This window comes from Rhinoderma darwinii (genome assembly GCF_050947455.1).
Source record: "Rhinoderma darwinii isolate aRhiDar2 chromosome 5 unlocalized genomic scaffold, aRhiDar2.hap1 SUPER_5_unloc_17, whole genome shotgun sequence".
Lineage (NCBI taxonomy): Eukaryota > Metazoa > Chordata > Amphibia > Anura > Rhinodermatidae > Rhinoderma > Rhinoderma darwinii.
In genome coordinates this window covers 359804-376353 of record NW_027461773.1, presented here as the reverse complement: position 1 = coordinate 376353, position 16550 = coordinate 359804, and the positions used below count along the sequence as shown (strand labels likewise).

At 47.7% G+C, this 16550-nt stretch overlaps 11 non-coding genes across 11 annotated transcripts; all 11 read left to right on the top strand.

The window, feature by feature from the left end:
- Positions 1-1176: 1176 nt before the first annotated feature.
- On the top strand, positions 1177-1367 carry LOC142686444 (U2 spliceosomal RNA). Its single transcript, XR_012855790.1, has one exon. It is a non-coding gene; the product is annotated as a U2 spliceosomal RNA (small nuclear RNA).
- A 1292-nt stretch (positions 1368-2659) lies between these two features.
- Positions 2660-2850, top strand: LOC142686270 (U2 spliceosomal RNA). The gene has a single exon (XR_012855633.1). It is a non-coding gene; the product is annotated as a U2 spliceosomal RNA (small nuclear RNA).
- Positions 2851-4134: 1284 nt separating this feature from the next.
- LOC142686269 (U2 spliceosomal RNA) lies at positions 4135-4325 on the top strand. The gene has a single exon (XR_012855632.1). It is a non-coding gene; the product is annotated as a U2 spliceosomal RNA (small nuclear RNA).
- A 1300-nt stretch (positions 4326-5625) lies between these two features.
- Positions 5626-5816, top strand: LOC142686268 (U2 spliceosomal RNA). The gene has a single exon (XR_012855631.1). It is a non-coding gene; the product is annotated as a U2 spliceosomal RNA (small nuclear RNA).
- Positions 5817-7092: 1276 nt separating this feature from the next.
- On the top strand, positions 7093-7283 carry LOC142686267 (U2 spliceosomal RNA). The gene has a single exon (XR_012855630.1). It is a non-coding gene; the product is annotated as a U2 spliceosomal RNA (small nuclear RNA).
- Positions 7284-8526: 1243 nt separating this feature from the next.
- LOC142686264 (U2 spliceosomal RNA) lies at positions 8527-8717 on the top strand. The gene has a single exon (XR_012855629.1). It is a non-coding gene; the product is annotated as a U2 spliceosomal RNA (small nuclear RNA).
- Positions 8718-10009: 1292 nt separating this feature from the next.
- LOC142686433 (U2 spliceosomal RNA) lies at positions 10010-10200 on the top strand. The gene has a single exon (XR_012855780.1). It is a non-coding gene; the product is annotated as a U2 spliceosomal RNA (small nuclear RNA).
- A 1296-nt stretch (positions 10201-11496) lies between these two features.
- Positions 11497-11687, top strand: LOC142686263 (U2 spliceosomal RNA). Its single transcript, XR_012855628.1, has one exon. It is a non-coding gene; the product is annotated as a U2 spliceosomal RNA (small nuclear RNA).
- A 1280-nt stretch (positions 11688-12967) lies between these two features.
- Positions 12968-13158, top strand: LOC142686262 (U2 spliceosomal RNA). Its single transcript, XR_012855627.1, has one exon. It is a non-coding gene; the product is annotated as a U2 spliceosomal RNA (small nuclear RNA).
- Positions 13159-14442: 1284 nt separating this feature from the next.
- On the top strand, positions 14443-14633 carry LOC142686261 (U2 spliceosomal RNA). The gene has a single exon (XR_012855626.1). It is a non-coding gene; the product is annotated as a U2 spliceosomal RNA (small nuclear RNA).
- Positions 14634-15933: 1300 nt separating this feature from the next.
- LOC142686259 (U2 spliceosomal RNA) lies at positions 15934-16124 on the top strand. The gene has a single exon (XR_012855624.1). It is a non-coding gene; the product is annotated as a U2 spliceosomal RNA (small nuclear RNA).
- Positions 16125-16550: the final 426 nt, after the last annotated feature.

Below are 16550 nucleotides of genomic sequence, written 5' to 3'. Positions count from 1 at the left end.
GATAATGAGCTCATTGATTAAATGCAATTAATGAATAGATTGCCACCTCTTGTTGTGTGTCGTCTGTGTTTCTGTGTTTCCGGCATTTCACATTGGAACACCTCATTCACCTTCCTTGTCTTCTCTCCGCCCTCCCTTTTAGGTAAGTTAAAGAGCTGCACCTGAGCCAGCCACTGATTGATTGATTGATTGATTGATTGATTGATTGATTGATTGCTTGATTGATTGATTGATTGATGCAGCACAACAGTCAAATAGTGGAGTGGAGTAGGGGAACAGCAAACAGCCAATAAAGCAGCCCGCCCGCTCGCCTGCCCGCCACAATGGACCTACCTGTGTACACTAGATGGATGTGATGGAATGTACTGTCGTCCCTACATTTCAAGAAGAAGTAAGAATTGCAGTTGCAACAAAGCCTTGCTTGCCTACAAAGAGAGCAGCAATTTGGATTTGTTACTATGTTACCTAGAAGAATAACAAACTGTGCAAGGATGGAGGTTGTAGGAGCAAGGAGAAGTTGTCTGTAAAGTTGGTGGATGCCTATTTTCCATTTTGCAGTCCCTTGTCTCCCTCTTGTGGCCTCCTGGAGGCAACTAGCTGTGCAAAAAAAAGACAGCCTGGCGGCCGGCTGTTGCAGTGTTGCCCTCTCAGGCAACACTGAGTGACTGACTGAGCCTCACCGTCTTATATAAAGTTCAGACGGAACTTTGCACGTGTCATAGTGGAGCCCTCAGGATTCCAGAGCCAGCTTTCTGACATCATAATGGGGCCTCAGAGATAAAAGCCTGGGCCCAGGCAGTGTTGGTCAGTGCTGCTCAGCAGGCAGCACTGGACTGGACTGGATTACAGCTGATACAAGGTGTGAAGGAACAAGGGGTGGCTGTGGGCATGCACTTGCTGCCGCTGCCAGTGTTTATCTGCATGGCAGCAGGGCATTTGGGCGTTGCCAGGAAGGCGTTTTTATGTAGATTCCTCCTCTTTCAGCACTGCATTGTGGTGCAAGCAAAAGAAGCAAATCCTGTCTGGCTTCCTCTCCGGCCTTTATTCACCTCCCGTGTAGCTGTGAGTGTGTGAGCCTGCAGGGCCCCATGGAATTGCCTAGAAGTAGGCTGAATCGCTGCAAGGGCTGAACAGCAGTATCGGGCAGGCTCGGGCAACGCGCGGCCCGTTCGGGTTATCGCTTCTCGGCCTTTTGGCTAAGATCAAGTGTAGTATCTGTTCTTATCAGTTTAATAACTGATACGTCCCCTATCTGGGGACCATATATTAAATGGATTTTTAGAACAGGGAGATGGAAATAGAGCTTGCTCTGTCCACTCCACGCATTGACCTGGTATTGCAGTATTTGCAGGACCGGTGCACCCTTTCCTTATGTGTTGACTAAAAGCAGATTCCAAAAGTGTTTTTTGTCTTTGCTATTGTTTCTGTCTTTCTGAAGGGATCTCCCCTTTTAATCCCATTATTTCAACACCTGTTGGACAATGCATGAGTGATAATGAGCTCATTGATTAAATGCAATTAATGAATAGATTGCCACCTCTTGTTGTGTGTCGTCTGTGTTTCTGTGTTTCCGGCATTTCACATTGGAACACCTCATTCACCTTCCTTGTCTTCTCTCCGCCCTCCCTTTTAGGTAAGTTAAAGAGCTGCACCTGAGCCAGCCACTGATTGATTGATTGATTGATTGATTGATTGATTGATTGATTGATTGATTGATTGATGCAGCACAACAGTCAAATAGTGGAGTGGAGTAGGGGAACAGCAAACAGCCAATAAAGCAGCCCGCCCGCTCGCCTGCCCGCCACAATGGACCTACCTGTGTACACTAGATGGATGTGATGGAATGTACTGTCGTCCCTACATTTCAAGAAGAAGTAAGAATTGCAGTTGCAACAAAGCCTTGCTTGCCTACAAAGAGAGCAGCAATTTGGATTTGTTACTATGTTACCTAGAAGAATAACAAACTGTGCAAGGATGGAGGTTGTAGGAGCAAGGAGAAGTTGTCTGTAAAGTTGGTGGATGCCTATTTTCCATTTTGCAGTCCCTTGTCTCCCTCTTGTGGCCTCCTGGAGGCAACTAGCTGTGCAAAAAAAAGACAGCCTGGCGGCCGGCTGTTGCAGTGTTGCCCTCTCAGGCAACACTGAGTGACTGACTGAGCCTCACCGTCTTATATAAAGTTCAGACGGAACTTTGCACGTGTCATAGTGGAGCCCTCAGGATTCCAGAGCCAGCTTTCTGACATCATAATGGGGCCTCAGAGATAAAAGCCTGGGCCCAGGCAGTGTTGGTCAGTGCTGCTCAGCAGGCAGCACTGGACTGGACTGGATTACAGCTGATACAAGGTGTGAAGGAACAAGGGGTGGCTGTGGGCATGCACTTGCTGCCGCTGCCAGTGTTTATCTGCATGGCAGCAGGGCATTTGGGCGTTGCCAGGAAGGCGTTTTTATGTAGATTCCTCCTCTTTCAGCACTGCATTGTGGTGCAAGCAAAAGAAGCAAATCCTGTCTGGCTTCCTCTCCGGCCTTTATTCACCTCCCGTGTAGCTGTGAGTGTGTGAGCCTGCAGGGCCCCATGGAATTGCCTAGAAGTAGGCTGAATCGCTGCAAGGGCTGAACAGCAGTATCGGGCAGGCTCGGGCAACGCGCGGCCCGTTCGGGTTATCGCTTCTCGGCCTTTTGGCTAAGATCAAGTGTAGTATCTGTTCTTATCAGTTTAATATCTGATACGTCCCCTATCTGGGGACCATATATTAAATGGATTTTTAGAACAGGGAGATGGAAATAGAGCTTGCTCTGTCCACTCCACGCATTGACCTGGTATTGCAGTATTTCCAGGACCGGTGCACCCTTTCCTTATGTGTTGACTAAAAGCAGATTCCAAAAGTGTTTTTTGTCTTTGCTATTGTTTCTGTCTTTCTGAAGGGATCTCCCCTTTTAATCCCATTATTTCAACACCTGTTGGACAATGCATGAGTGATAATGAGCTCATTGATTAAATGCAATTAATGAATAGATTGCCACCTCTTGTTGTGTGTCGTCTGTGTTTCTGTGTTTCCGGCATTTCACATTGGAACACCTCATTCACCTTCCTTGTCTTCTCTCCGCCCTCCCTTTTAGGTAAGTTAAAGAGCTGCACCTGAGCCAGCCACTGATTGATTGATTGATTGATTGATTGATTGATTGATTGATTGATTGATGCAGCACAACAGTCAAATAGTGGAGTGGAGTAGGGGAACAGCAAACAGCCAATAAAGCAGCCCGCCCGCTCGCCTGCCCGCCACAATGGACCTACCTGTGTACACTAGATGGATGTGATGGAATGTACTGTCGTCCCTACATTTCAAGAAGAAGTAAGAATTGCAGTTGCAACAAAGCCTTGCTTGCCTACAAAGAGAGCAGCAATTTGGATTTGTTACTATGTTACCTAGAAGAATAACAAACTGTGCAAGGATGGAGGTTGTAGGAGCAAGGAGAAGTTGTCTGTAAAGTTGGTGGATGCCTATTTTCCATTTTGCAGTCCCTTGTCTCCCTCTTGTGGCCTCCTGGAGGCAACTAGCTGTGCAAAAAAAAGACAGCCTGGCGGCCGGCTGTTGCAGTGTTGCCCTCTCAGGCAACACTGAGTGACTGACTGAGCCTCACCGTCTTATATAAAGTTCAGACGGAACTTTGCACGTGTCATAGTGGAGCCCTCAGGATTCCAGAGCCAGCTTTCTGACATCATAATGGGGCCTCAGAGATAAAAGCCTGGGCCCAGGCAGTGTTGGTCAGTGCTGCTCAGCAGGCAGCACTGGACTGGACTGGATTACAGCTGATACAAGGTGTGAAGGAACAAGGGGTGGCTGTGGGCATGCACTTGCTGCCGCTGCCAGTGTTTATCTGCATGGCAGCAGGGCATTTGGGCGTTGCCAGGAAGGCGTTTTTATGTAGATTCCTCCTCTTTCAGCACTGCATTGTGGTGCAAGCAAAAGAAGCAAATCCTGTCTGGCTTCCTCTCCGGCCTTTATTCACCTCCCGTGTAGCTGTGAGTGTGTGAGCCTGCAGGGCCCCATGGAATTGCCTAGAAGTAGGCTGAATCGCTGCAAGGGCTGAAGAGCAGTATCGGGCAGGCTCGGGCAACGCGCGGCCCGTTCGGGTTATCGCTTCTCGGCCTTTTGGCTAAGATCAAGTGTAGTATCTGTTCTTATCAGTTTAATATCTGATACGTCCCCTATCTGGGGACCATATATTAAATGGATTTTTAGAACAGGGAGATGGAAATAGAGCTTGCTCTGTCCACTCCACGCATTGACCTGGTATTGCAGTATTTCCAGGACCGGTGCACCCTTTCCTTATGTGTTGACTAAAAGCAGATTCCAAAAGTGTTTTTTGTCTTTGCTATTGTTTCTGTCTTTCTGAAGGGATCTCCCCTTTTAATCCCATTATTTCAACACCTGTTGGACAATGCATGAGTGATAATGAGCTCATTGATTAAATGCAATTAATGAATAGATTGCCACCTCTTGTTGTGTGTCGTCTGTGTTTCTGTGTTTCCGGCATTTCACATTGGAACACCTCATTCACCTTCCTTGTCTTCTCTCCGCCCTCCCTTTTAGGTAAGTTAAAGAGCTGCACCTGAGCCAGCCACTGATTGATTGATTGATTGATTGATTGATTGATTGATTGATTGATTGATTGATTGATTGATTGATGCAGCACAACAGTCAAATAGTGGAGTGGAGTAGGGGAACAGCAAACAGCCAATAAAGCAGCCCGCCCGCTCGCCTGCCCGCCACAATGGACCTACCTGTGTACACTAGATGGATGTGATGGAATGTACTGTCGTCCCTACATTTCAAGAAGAAGTAAGAATTGCAGTTGCAACAAAGCCTTGCTTGCCTACAAAGAGAGCAGCAATTTGGATTTGTTACTATGTTACCTAGAAGAATAACAAACTGTGCAAGGATGGAGGTTGTAGGAGCAAGGAGAAGTTGTCTGTAAAGTTGGTGGATGCCTATTTTCCATTTTGCAGTCCCTTGTCTCCCTCTTGTGGCCTCCTGGAGGCAACTAGCTGTGCAAAAAAAAGACAGCCTGGCGGCCGGCTGTTGCAGTGTTGCCCTCTCAGGCAACACTGAGTGACTGACTGAGCCTCACCGTCTTATATAAAGTTCAGACGGAACTTTGCACGTGTCATAGTGGAGCCCTCAGGATTCCAGAGCCAGCTTTCTGACATCATAATGGGGCCTCAGAGATAAAAGCCTGGGCCCAGGCAGTGTTGGTCAGTGCTGCTCAGCAGGCAGCACTGGACTGGACTGGATTACAGCTGATACAAGGTGTGAAGGAACAAGGGGTGGCTGTGGGCATGCACTTGCTGCCGCTGCCAGTGTTTATCTGCATGGCAGCAGGGCATTTGGGCGTTGCCAGGAAGGCGTTTTTATGTAGATTCCTCCTCTTTCAGCACTGCATTGTGGTGCAAGCAAAAGAAGCAAATCCTGTCTGGCTTCCTCTCCGGCCTTTATTCACCTCCCGTGTAGCTGTGAGTGTGTGAGCCTGCAGGGCCCCATGGAATTGCCTAGAAGTAGGCTGAATCGCTGCAAGGGCTGAACAGCAGTATCGGGCAGGCTCGGGCAACGCGCGGCCCGTTCGGGTTATCGCTTCTCGGCCTTTTGGCTAAGATCAAGTGTAGTATCTGTTCTTATCAGTTTAATATCTGATACGTCCCCTATCTGGGGACCATATATTAAATGGATTTTTAGAACAGGGAGATGGAAATAGAGCTTGCTCTGTCCACTCCACGCATTGACCTGGTATTGCAGTATTTCCAGGACCGGTGCACCCTTTCCTTATGTGTTGACTAAAAGCAGATTCCAAAAGTGTTTTTTGTCTTTGCTATTGTTTCTGTCTTTCTGAAGGGATCTCCCCTTTTAATCCCATTATTTCAACACCTGTTGGACAATGCATGAGTGATAATGAGCTCATTGATTAAATGCAATTAATGAATAGATTGCCACCTCTTGTTGTGTGTCGTCTGTGTTTCTGTGTTTCCGGCATTTCACATTGGAACACCTCATTCACCTTCCTTGTCTTCTCTCCGCCCTCCCTTTTAGGTAAGTTAAAGAGCTGCACCTGAGCCAGCCACTGATTGATTGATTGATTGATTGATTGATTGATTGATTGATGCAGCACAACAGTCAAATAGTGGAGTGGAGTAGGGGAACAGCAAACAGCCAATAAAGCAGCCCGCCCGCTCGCCTGCCCGCCACAATGGACCTACCTGTGTACACTAGATGGATGTGATGGAATGTACTGTCGTCCCTACATTTCAAGAAGAAGTAAGAATTGCAGTTGCAACAAAGCCTTGCTTGCCTACAAAGAGAGCAGCAATTTGGATTTGTTACTATGTTACCTAGAAGAATAACAAACTGTGCAAGGATGGAGGTTGTAGGAGCAAGGAGAAGTTGTCTGTAAAGTTGGTGGATGCCTATTTTCCATTTTGCAGTCCCTTGTCTCCCTCTTGTGGCCTCCTGGAGGCAACTAGCTGTGCAAAAAAAAGACAGCCTGGCGGCCGGCTGTTGCAGTGTTGCCCTCTCAGGCAACACTGAGTGACTGACTGAGCCTCACCGTCTTATATAAAGTTCAGACGGAACTTTGCACGTGTCATAGTGGAGCCCTCAGGATTCCAGAGCCAGCTTTCTGACATCATAATGGGGCCTCAGAGATAAAAGCCTGGGCCCAGGCAGTGTTGGTCAGTGCTGCTCAGCAGGCAGCACTGGACTGGACTGGATTACAGCTGATACAAGGTGTGAAGGAACAAGGGGTGGCTGTGGGCATGCACTTGCTGCCGCTGCCAGTGTTTATCTGCATGGCAGCAGGGCATTTGGGCGTTGCCAGGAAGGCGTTTTTATGTAGATTCCTCCTCTTTCAGCACTGCATTGTGGTGCAAGCAAAAGAAGCAAATCCTGTCTGGCTTCCTCTCCGGCCTTTATTCACCTCCCGTGTAGCTGTGAGTGTGTGAGCCTGCAGGGCCCCATGGAATTGCCTAGAAGTAGGCTGAATCGCTGCAAGGGCTGAACAGCAGTATCGGGCAGGCTCGGGCAACGCGCGGCCCGTTCGGGTTATCGCTTCTCGGCCTTTTGGCTAAGATCAAGTGTAGTATCTGTTCTTATCAGTTTAATATCTGATACGTCCCCTATCTGGGGACCATATATTAAATGGATTTTTAGAACAGGGAGATGGAAATAGAGCTTGCTCTGTCCACTCCACGCATTGACCTGGTATTGCAGTATTTCCAGGACCGGTGCACCCTTTCCTTATGTGTTGACTAAAAGCAGATTCCAAAAGTGTTTTTTGTCTTTGCTATTGTTTCTGTCTTTCTGAAGGGATCTCCCCTTTTAATCCCATTATTTCAACACCTGTTGGACAATGCATGAGTGATAATGAGCTCATTGATTAAATGCAATTAATGAATAGATTGCCACCTCTTGTTGTGTGTCGTCTGTGTTTCTGTGTTTCCGGCATTTCACATTGGAACACCTCATTCACCTTCCTTGTCTTCTCTCCGCCCTCCCTTTTAGGTAAGTTAAAGAGCTGCACCTGAGCCAGCCACTGATTGATTGATTGATTGATTGATTGATTGATTGATTGATTGATTGATTGATTGATGCAGCACAACAGTCAAATAGTGGAGTGGAGTAGGGGAACAGCAAACAGCCAATAAAGCAGCCCGCCCGCTCGCCTGCCCGCCACAATGGACCTACCTGTGTACACTAGATGGATGTGATGGAATGTACTGTCGTCCCTACATTTCAAGAAGAAGTAAGAATTGCAGTTGCAACAAAGCCTTGCTTGCCTACAAAGAGAGCAGCAATTTGGATTTGTTACTATGTTACCTAGAAGAATAACAAACTGTGCAAGGATGGAGGTTGTAGGAGCAAGGAGAAGTTGTCTGTAAAGTTGGTGGATGCCTATTTTCCATTTTGCAGTCCCTTGTCTCCCTCTTGTGGCCTCCTGGAGGCAACTAGCTGTGCAAAAAAAAGACAGCCTGGCGGCCGGCTGTTGCAGTGTTGCCCTCTCAGGCAACACTGAGTGACTGACTGAGCCTCACCGTCTTATATAAAGTTCAGACGGAACTTTGCACGTGTCATAGTGGAGCCCTCAGGATTGGGCCCAGGCAGTGTTGGTCAGTGCTGCTCAGCAGGCAGCACTGGACTGGACTGGATTACAGCTGATACAAGGTGTGAAGGAACAAGGGGTGGCTGTGGGCATGCACTTGCTGCCGCTGCCAGTGTTTATCTGCATGGCAGCAGGGCATTTGGGCGTTGCCAGGAAGGCGTTTTTATGTAGATTCCTCCTCTTTCAGCACTGCATTGTGGTGCAAGCAAAAGAAGCAAATCCTGTCTGGCTTCCTCTCCGGCCTTTATTCACCTCCCGTGTAGCTGTGAGTGTGTGAGCCTGCAGGGCCCCATGGAATTGCCTAGAAGTAGGCTGAATCGCTGCAAGGGCTGAACAGCAGTATCGGGCAGGCTCGGGCAACGCGCGGCCCGTTCGGGTTATCGCTTCTCGGCCTTTTGGCTAAGATCAAGTGTAGTATCTGTTCTTATCAGTTTAATATCTGATACGTCCCCTATCTGGGGACCATATATTAAATGGATTTTTAGAACAGGGAGATGGAAATAGAGCTTGCTCTGTCCACTCCACGCATTGACCTGGTATTGCAGTATTTCCAGGACCGGTGCACCCTTTCCTTATGTGTTGACTAAAAGCAGATTCCAAAAGTGTTTTTTGTCTTTGCTATTGTTTCTGTCTTTCTGAAGGGATCTCCCCTTTTAATCCCATTATTTCAACACCTGTTGGACAATGCATGAGTGATAATGAGCTCATTGATTAAATGCAATTAATGAATAGATTGCCACCTCTTGTTGTGTGTCGTCTGTGTTTCTGTGTTTCCGGCATTTCACATTGGAACACCTCATTCACCTTCCTTGTCTTCTCTCCGCCCTCCCTTTTAGGTAAGTTAAAGAGCTGCACCTGAGCCAGCCACTGATTGATTGATTGATTGATTGATTGATTGATTGATTGATTGATTGATTGATTGATGCAGCACAACAGTCAAATAGTGGAGTGGAGTAGGGGAACAGCAAACAGCCAATAAAGCAGCCCGCCCGCTCGCCTGCCCGCCACAATGGACCTACCTGTGTACACTAGATGGATGTGATGGAATGTACTGTCGTCCCTACATTTCAAGAAGAAGTAAGAATTGCAGTTGCAACAAAGCCTTGCTTGCCTACAAAGAGAGCAGCAATTTGGATTTGTTACTATGTTACCTAGAAGAATAACAAACTGTGCAAGGATGGAGGTTGTAGGAGCAAGGAGAAGTTGTCTGTAAAGTTGGTGGATGCCTATTTTCCATTTTGCAGTCCCTTGTCTCCCTCTTGTGGCCTCCTGGAGGCAACTAGCTGTGCAAAAAAAAGACAGCCTGGCGGCCGGCTGTTGCAGTGTTGCCCTCTCAGGCAACACTGAGTGACTGACTGAGCCTCACCGTCTTATATAAAGTTCAGACGGAACTTTGCACGTGTCATAGTGGAGCCCTCAGGATTCCAGAGCCAGCTTTCTGACATCATAATGGGGCCTCAGAGATAAAAGCCTGGGCCCAGGCAGTGTTGGTCAGTGCTGCTCAGCAGGCAGCACTGGACTGGACTGGATTACAGCTGATACAAGGTGTGAAGGAACAAGGGGTGGCTGTGGGCATGCACTTGCTGCCGCTGCCAGTGTTTATCTGCATGGCAGCAGGGCATTTGGGCGTTGCCAGGAAGGCGTTTTTATGTAGATTCCTCCTCTTTCAGCACTGCATTGTGGTGCAAGCAAAAGAAGCAAAGCCTGTCTGGCTTCCTCTCCGGCCTTTATTCACCTCCCGTGTAGCTGTGAGTGTGTGAGCCTGCAGGGCCCCATGGAATTGCCTAGAAGTAGGCTGAATCGCTGCAAGGGCTGAACAGCAGTATCGGGCAGGCTCGGGCAACGCGCGGCCCGTTCGGGTTATCGCTTCTCGGCCTTTTGGCTAAGATCAAGTGTAGTATCTGTTCTTATCAGTTTAATATCTGATACGTCCCCTATCTGGGGATCATATATTAAATGGATTTTTAGAACAGGGAGATGGAAATAGAGCTTGCTCTGTCCACTCCACGCATTGACCTGGTATTGCAGTATTTCCAGGACCGGTGCACCCTTTCCTTATGTGTTGACTAAAAGCAGATTCCAAAAGTGTTTTTTGTCTTTGCTATTGTTTCTGTCTTTCTGAAGGGATCTCCCCTTTTAATCCCATTATTTCAACACCTGTTGGACAATGCATGAGTGATAATGAGCTCATTGATTAAATGCAATTAATGAATAGATTGCCACCTCTTGTTGTGTGTCGTCTGTGTTTCTGTGTTTCCGGCATTTCACATTGGAACACCTCATTCACCTTCCTTGTCTTCTCTCCGCCCTCCCTTTTAGGTAAGTTAAAGAGCTGCACCTGAGCCAGCCACTGATTGATTGATTGATTGATTGATTGATTGATTGATTGATTGATTGATTGATTGATTGATGCAGCACAACAGTCAAATAGTGGAGTGGAGTAGGGGAACAGCAAACAGCCAATAAAGCAGCCCGCCCGCTCGCCTGCCCGCCACAATGGACCTACCTGTGTACACTAGATGGATGTGATGGAATGTACTGTCGTCCCTACATTTCAAGAAGAAGTAAGAATTGCAGTTGCAACAAAGCCTTGCTTGCCTACAAAGAGAGCAGCAATTTGGATTTGTTACTATGTTACCTAGAAGAATAACAAACTGTGCAAGGATGGAGGTTGTAGGAGCAAGGAGAAGTTGTCTGTAAAGTTGGTGGATGCCTATTTTCCATTTTGCAGTCCCTTGTCTCCCTCTTGTGGCCTCCTGGAGGCAACTAGCTGTGCAAAAAAAAGACAGCCTGGCGGCCGGCTGTTGCAGTGTTGCCCTCTCAGGCAACACTGAGTGACTGACTGAGCCTCACCGTCTTATATAAAGTTCAGACGGAACTTTGCACGTGTCATAGTGGAGCCCTCAGGATTCCAGAGCCAGCTTTCTGACATCATAATGGGGCCTCAGAGATAAAAGCCTGGGCCCAGGCAGTGTTGGTCAGTGCTGCTCAGCAGGCAGCACTGGACTGGACTGGATTACAGCTGATACAAGGTGTGAAGGAACAAGGGGTGGCTGTGGGCATGCACTTGCTGCCGCTGCCAGTGTTTATCTGCATGGCAGCAGGGCATTTGGGCGTTGCCAGGAAGGCGTTTTTATGTAGATTCCTCCTCTTTCAGCACTGCATTGTGGTGCAAGCAAAAGAAGCAAATCCTGTCTGGCTTCCTCTCCGGCCTTTATTCACCTCCCGTGTAGCTGTGAGTGTGTGAGCCTGCAGGGCCCCATGGAATTGCCTAGAAGTAGGCTGAATCGCTGCAAGGGCTGAACAGCAGTATCGGGCAGGCTCGGGCAACGCGCGGCCCGTTCGGGTTATCGCTTCTCGGCCTTTTGGCTAAGATCAAGTGTAGTATCTGTTCTTATCAGTTTAATATCTGATACGTCCCCTATCTGGGGACCATATATTAAATGGATTTTTAGAACAGGGAGATGGAAATAGAGCTTGCTCTGTCCACTCCACGCATTGACCTGGTATTGCAGTATTTCCAGGACCGGTGCACCCTTTCCTTATGTGTTGACTAAAAGCAGATTCCAAAAGTGTTTTTTGTCTTTGCTATTGTTTCTGTCTTTCTGAAGGGATCTCCCCTTTTAATCCCATTATTTCAACACCTGTTGGACAATGCATGAGTGATAATGAGCTCATTGATTAAATGCAATTAATGAATAGATTGCCACCTCTTGTTGTGTGTCGTCTGTGTTTCTGTGTTTCCGGCATTTCACATTGGAACACCTCATTCACCTTCCTTGTCTTCTCTCCGCCCTCCCTTTTAGGTAAGTTAAAGAGCTGCACCTGAGCCAGCCACTGATTGATTGATTGATTGATTGATTGATTGATTGATTGATTGATGCAGCACAACAGTCAAATAGTGGAGTGGAGTAGGGGAACAGCAAACAGCCAATAAAGCAGCCCGCCCGCTCGCCTGCCCGCCACAATGGACCTACCTGTGTACACTAGATGGATGTGATGGAATGTACTGTCGTCCCTACATTTCAAGAAGAAGTAAGAATTGCAGTTGCAACAAAGCCTTGCTTGCCTACAAAGAGAGCAGCAATTTGGATTTGTTACTATGTTACCTAGAAGAATAACAAACTGTGCAAGGATGGAGGTTGTAGGAGCAAGGAGAAGTTGTCTGTAAAGTTGGTGGATGCCTATTTTCCATTTTGCAGTCCCTTGTCTCCCTCTTGTGGCCTCCTGGAGGCAACTAGCTGTGCAAAAAAAAGACAGCCTGGCGGCCAGCTGTTGCAGTGTTGCCCTCTCAGGCAACACTGAGTGACTGACTGAGCCTCACCGTCTTATATAAAGTTCAGACGGAACTTTGCACGTGTCATAGTGGAGCCCTCAGGATTCCAGAGCCAGCTTTCTGACATCATAATGGGGCCTCAGAGATAAAAGCCTGGGCCCAGGCAGTGTTGGTCAGTGCTGCTCAGCAGGCAGCACTGGACTGGACTGGATTACAGCTGATACAAGGTGTGAAGGAACAAGGGGTGGCTGTGGGCATGCACTTGCTGCCGCTGCCAGTGTTTATCTGCATGGCAGCAGGGCATTTGGGCGTTGCCAGGAAGGCGTTTTTATGTAGATTCCTCCTCTTTCAGCACTGCATTGTGGTGCAAGCAAAAGAAGCAAATCCTGTCTGGCTTCCTCTCCGGCCTTTATTCACCTCCCGTGTAGCTGTGAGTGTGTGAGCCTGCAGGGCCCCATGGAATTGCCTAGAAGTAGGCTGAATCGCTGCAAGGGCTGAACAGCAGTATCGGGCAGGCTCGGGCAACGCGCGGCCCGTTCGGGTTATCGCTTCTCGGCCTTTTGGCTAAGATCAAGTGTAGTATCTGTTCTTATCAGTTTAATATCTGATACGTCCCCTATCTGGGGACCATATATTAAATGGATTTTTAGAACAGGGAGATGGAAATAGAGCTTGCTCTGTCCACTCCACGCATTGACCTGGTATTGCAGTATTTCCAGGACCGGTGCACCCTTTCCTTATGTGTTGACTAAAAGCAGATTCCAAAAGTGTTTTTTGTCTTTGCTATTGTTTCTGTCTTTCTGAAGGGATCTCCCCTTTTAATCCCATTATTTCAACACCTGTTGGACAATGCATGAGTGATAATGAGCTCATTGATTAAATGCAATTAATGAATAGATTGCCACCTCTTGTTGTGTGTCGTCTGTGTTTCTGTGTTTCCGGCATTTCACATTGGAACACCTCATTCACCTTCCTTGTCTTCTCTCCGCCCTCCCTTTTAGGTAAGTTAAAGAGCTGCACCTGAGCCAGCCACTGATTGATTGATTGATTGATTGATTGATTGATTGATTGATTGATTGATGCAGCACAACAGTCAAATAGTGGAGTGGAGTAGGGGAACAGCAAACAGCCAATAAAGCAGCCCGCCCGCTCGCCTGCCCGCCACAATGGACCTACCTGTGTACACTAGATGGATGTGATGGAATGTACTGTCGTCCCTACATTTCAAGAAGAAGTAAGAATTGCAGTTGCAACAAAGCCTTGCTTGCCTACAAAGAGAGCAGCAATTTGGATTTGTTACTATGTTACCTAGAAGAATAACAAACTGTGCAAGGATGGAGGTTGTAGGAGCAAGGAGAAGTTGTCTGTAAAGTTGGTGGATGCCTATTTTCCATTTTGCAGTCCCTTGTCTCCCTCTTGTGGCCTCCTGGAGGCAACTAGCTGTGCAAAAAAAAGACAGCCTGGCGGCCGGCTGTTGCAGTGTTGCCCTCTCAGGCAACACTGAGTGACTGACTGAGCCTCACCGTCTTATATAAAGTTCAGACGGAACTTTGCACGTGTCATAGTGGAGCCCTCAGGATTCCAGAGCCAGCTTTCTGACATCATAATGGGGCCTCAGAGATAAAAGCCTGGGCCCAGGCAGTGTTGGTCAGTGCTGCTCAGCAGGCAGCACTGGACTGGACTGGATTACAGCTGATACAAGGTGTGAAGGAACAAGGGGTGGCTGTGGGCATGCACTTGCTGCCGCTGCCAGTGTTTATCTGCATGGCAGCAGGGCATTTGGGCGTTGCCAGGAAGGCGTTTTTATGTAGATTCCTCCTCTTTCAGCACTGCATTGTGGTGCAAGCAAAAGAAGCAAATCCTGTCTGGCTTCCTCTCCGGCCTTTATTCACCTCCCGTGTAGCTGTGAGTGTGTGAGCCTGCAGGGCCCCATGGAATTGCCTAGAAGTAGGCTGAATCGCTGCAAGGGCTGAACAGCAGTATCGGGCAGGCTCGGGCAACGCGCGGCCCGTTCGGGTTATCGCTTCTCGGCCTTTTGGCTAAGATCAAGTGTAGTATCTGTTCTTATCAGTTTAATATCTGATACGTCCCCTATCTGGGGACCATATATTAAATGGATTTTTAGAACAGGGAGATGGAAATAGAGCTTGCTCTGTCCACTCCACGCATTGACCTGGTATTGCAGTATTTCCAGGACCGGTGCACCCTTTCCTTATGTGTTGACTAAAAGCAGATTCCAAAAGTGTTTTTTGTCTTTGCTATTGTTTCTGTCTTTCTGAAGGGATCTCCCCTTTTAATCCCATTATTTCAACACCTGTTGGACAATGCATGAGTGATAATGAGCTCATTGATTAAATGCAATTAATGAATAGATTGCCACCTCTTGTTGTGTGTCGTCTGTGTTTCTGTGTTTCCGGCATTTCACATTGGAACACCTCATTCACCTTCCTTGTCTTCTCTCCGCCCTCCCTTTTAGGTAAGTTAAAGAGCTGCACCTGAGCCAGCCACTGATTGATTGATTGATTGATTGATTGATTGATTGATTGATTGATTGATTGATTGATTGATTGATGCAGCACAACAGTCAAATAGTGGAGTGGAGTAGGGGAACAGCAAACAGCCAATAAAGCAGCCCGCCCGCTCGCCTGCCCGCCACAATGGACCTACCTGTGTACACTAGATGGATGTGATGGAATGTACTGTCGTCCCTACATTTCAAGAAGAAGTAAGAATTGCAGTTGAAACAAAGCCTTGCTTGCCTACAAAGAGAGCAGCAATTTGGATTTGTTACTATGTTACCTAGAAGAATAACAAACTGTGCAAGGATGGAGGTTGTAGGAGCAAGGAGAAGTTGTCTGTAAAGTTGGTGGATGCCTATTTTCCATTTTGCAGTCCCTTGTCTCCCTCTTGTGGCCTCCTGGAGGCAACTAGCTGTGCAAAAAAAAGACAGCCTGGCGGCCGGCTGTTGCAGTGTTGCCCTCTCAGGCAACACTGAGTGACTGACTGAGCCTCACCGTCTTATATAAAGTTCAGACGGAACTTTGCACGTGTCATAGTGGAGCCCTCAGGATTCCAGAGCCAGCTTTCTGACATCATAATGGGGCCTCAGAGATAAAAGCCTGGGCCCAGGCAGTGTTGGTCAGTGGTGCTCAGCAGGCAGCACTGGACTGGACTGGATTACAGCTGATACAAGGTGTGAAGGAACAAGGGGTGGCTGTGGGCATGCACTTGCTGCCGCTGCCAGTGTTTATCTGCATGGCAGCAGGGCATTTGGGCGTTGCCAGGAAGGCGTTTTTATGTAGATTCCTCCTCTTTCAGCACTGCATTGTGGTGCAAGCAAAAGAAGCAAATCCTGTCTGGCTTCCTCTCCGGCCTTTATTCACCTCCCGTGTAGCTGTGAGTGTGTGAGCCTGCAGGGCCCCATGGAATTGCCTAGAAGTAGGCTGAATCGCTGCAAGGGCTGAACAGCAGTATCGGGCAGGCTCGGGCAACGCGCGGCCCGTTCGGGTTATCGCTTCTCGGCCTTTTGGCTAAGATCAAGTGTAGTATCTGTTCTTATCAGTTTAATATCTGATACGTCCCCTATCTGGGGACCATATATTAAATGGATTTTTAGAACAGGGAGATGGAAATAGAGCTTGCTCTGTCCACTCCACGCATTGACCTGGTATTGCAGTATTTCCAGGACCGGTGCACCCTTTCCTTATGTGTTGACTAAAAGCAGATTCCAAAAGTGTTTTTTGTCTTTGCTATTGTTTCTGTCTTTCTGAAGGGATCTCCCCTTTTAATCCCATTATTTCAACACCTGTTGGACAATGCATGAGTGATAATGAGCTCATTGATTAAATGCAATTAATGAATAGATTGCCACCTCTTGTTGTGTGTCGTCTGTGTTTCTGTGTTTCCGGCATTTCACATTGGAACACCTCATTCACCTTCCTTGTCTTCTCTCCGCCCTCCCTTTTAGGTAAGTTAAAGAGCTGCACCTGAGCCAGCCACTGATTGATTGATTGATTGATTGATTGATTGATTGATTGATTGATTGATTGATTGATGCAGCACAACAGTCAAATAGTGGAGTGGAGTAGGGGAACAGCAAACAGCCAATAAAGCAGCCCGCCCGCTCG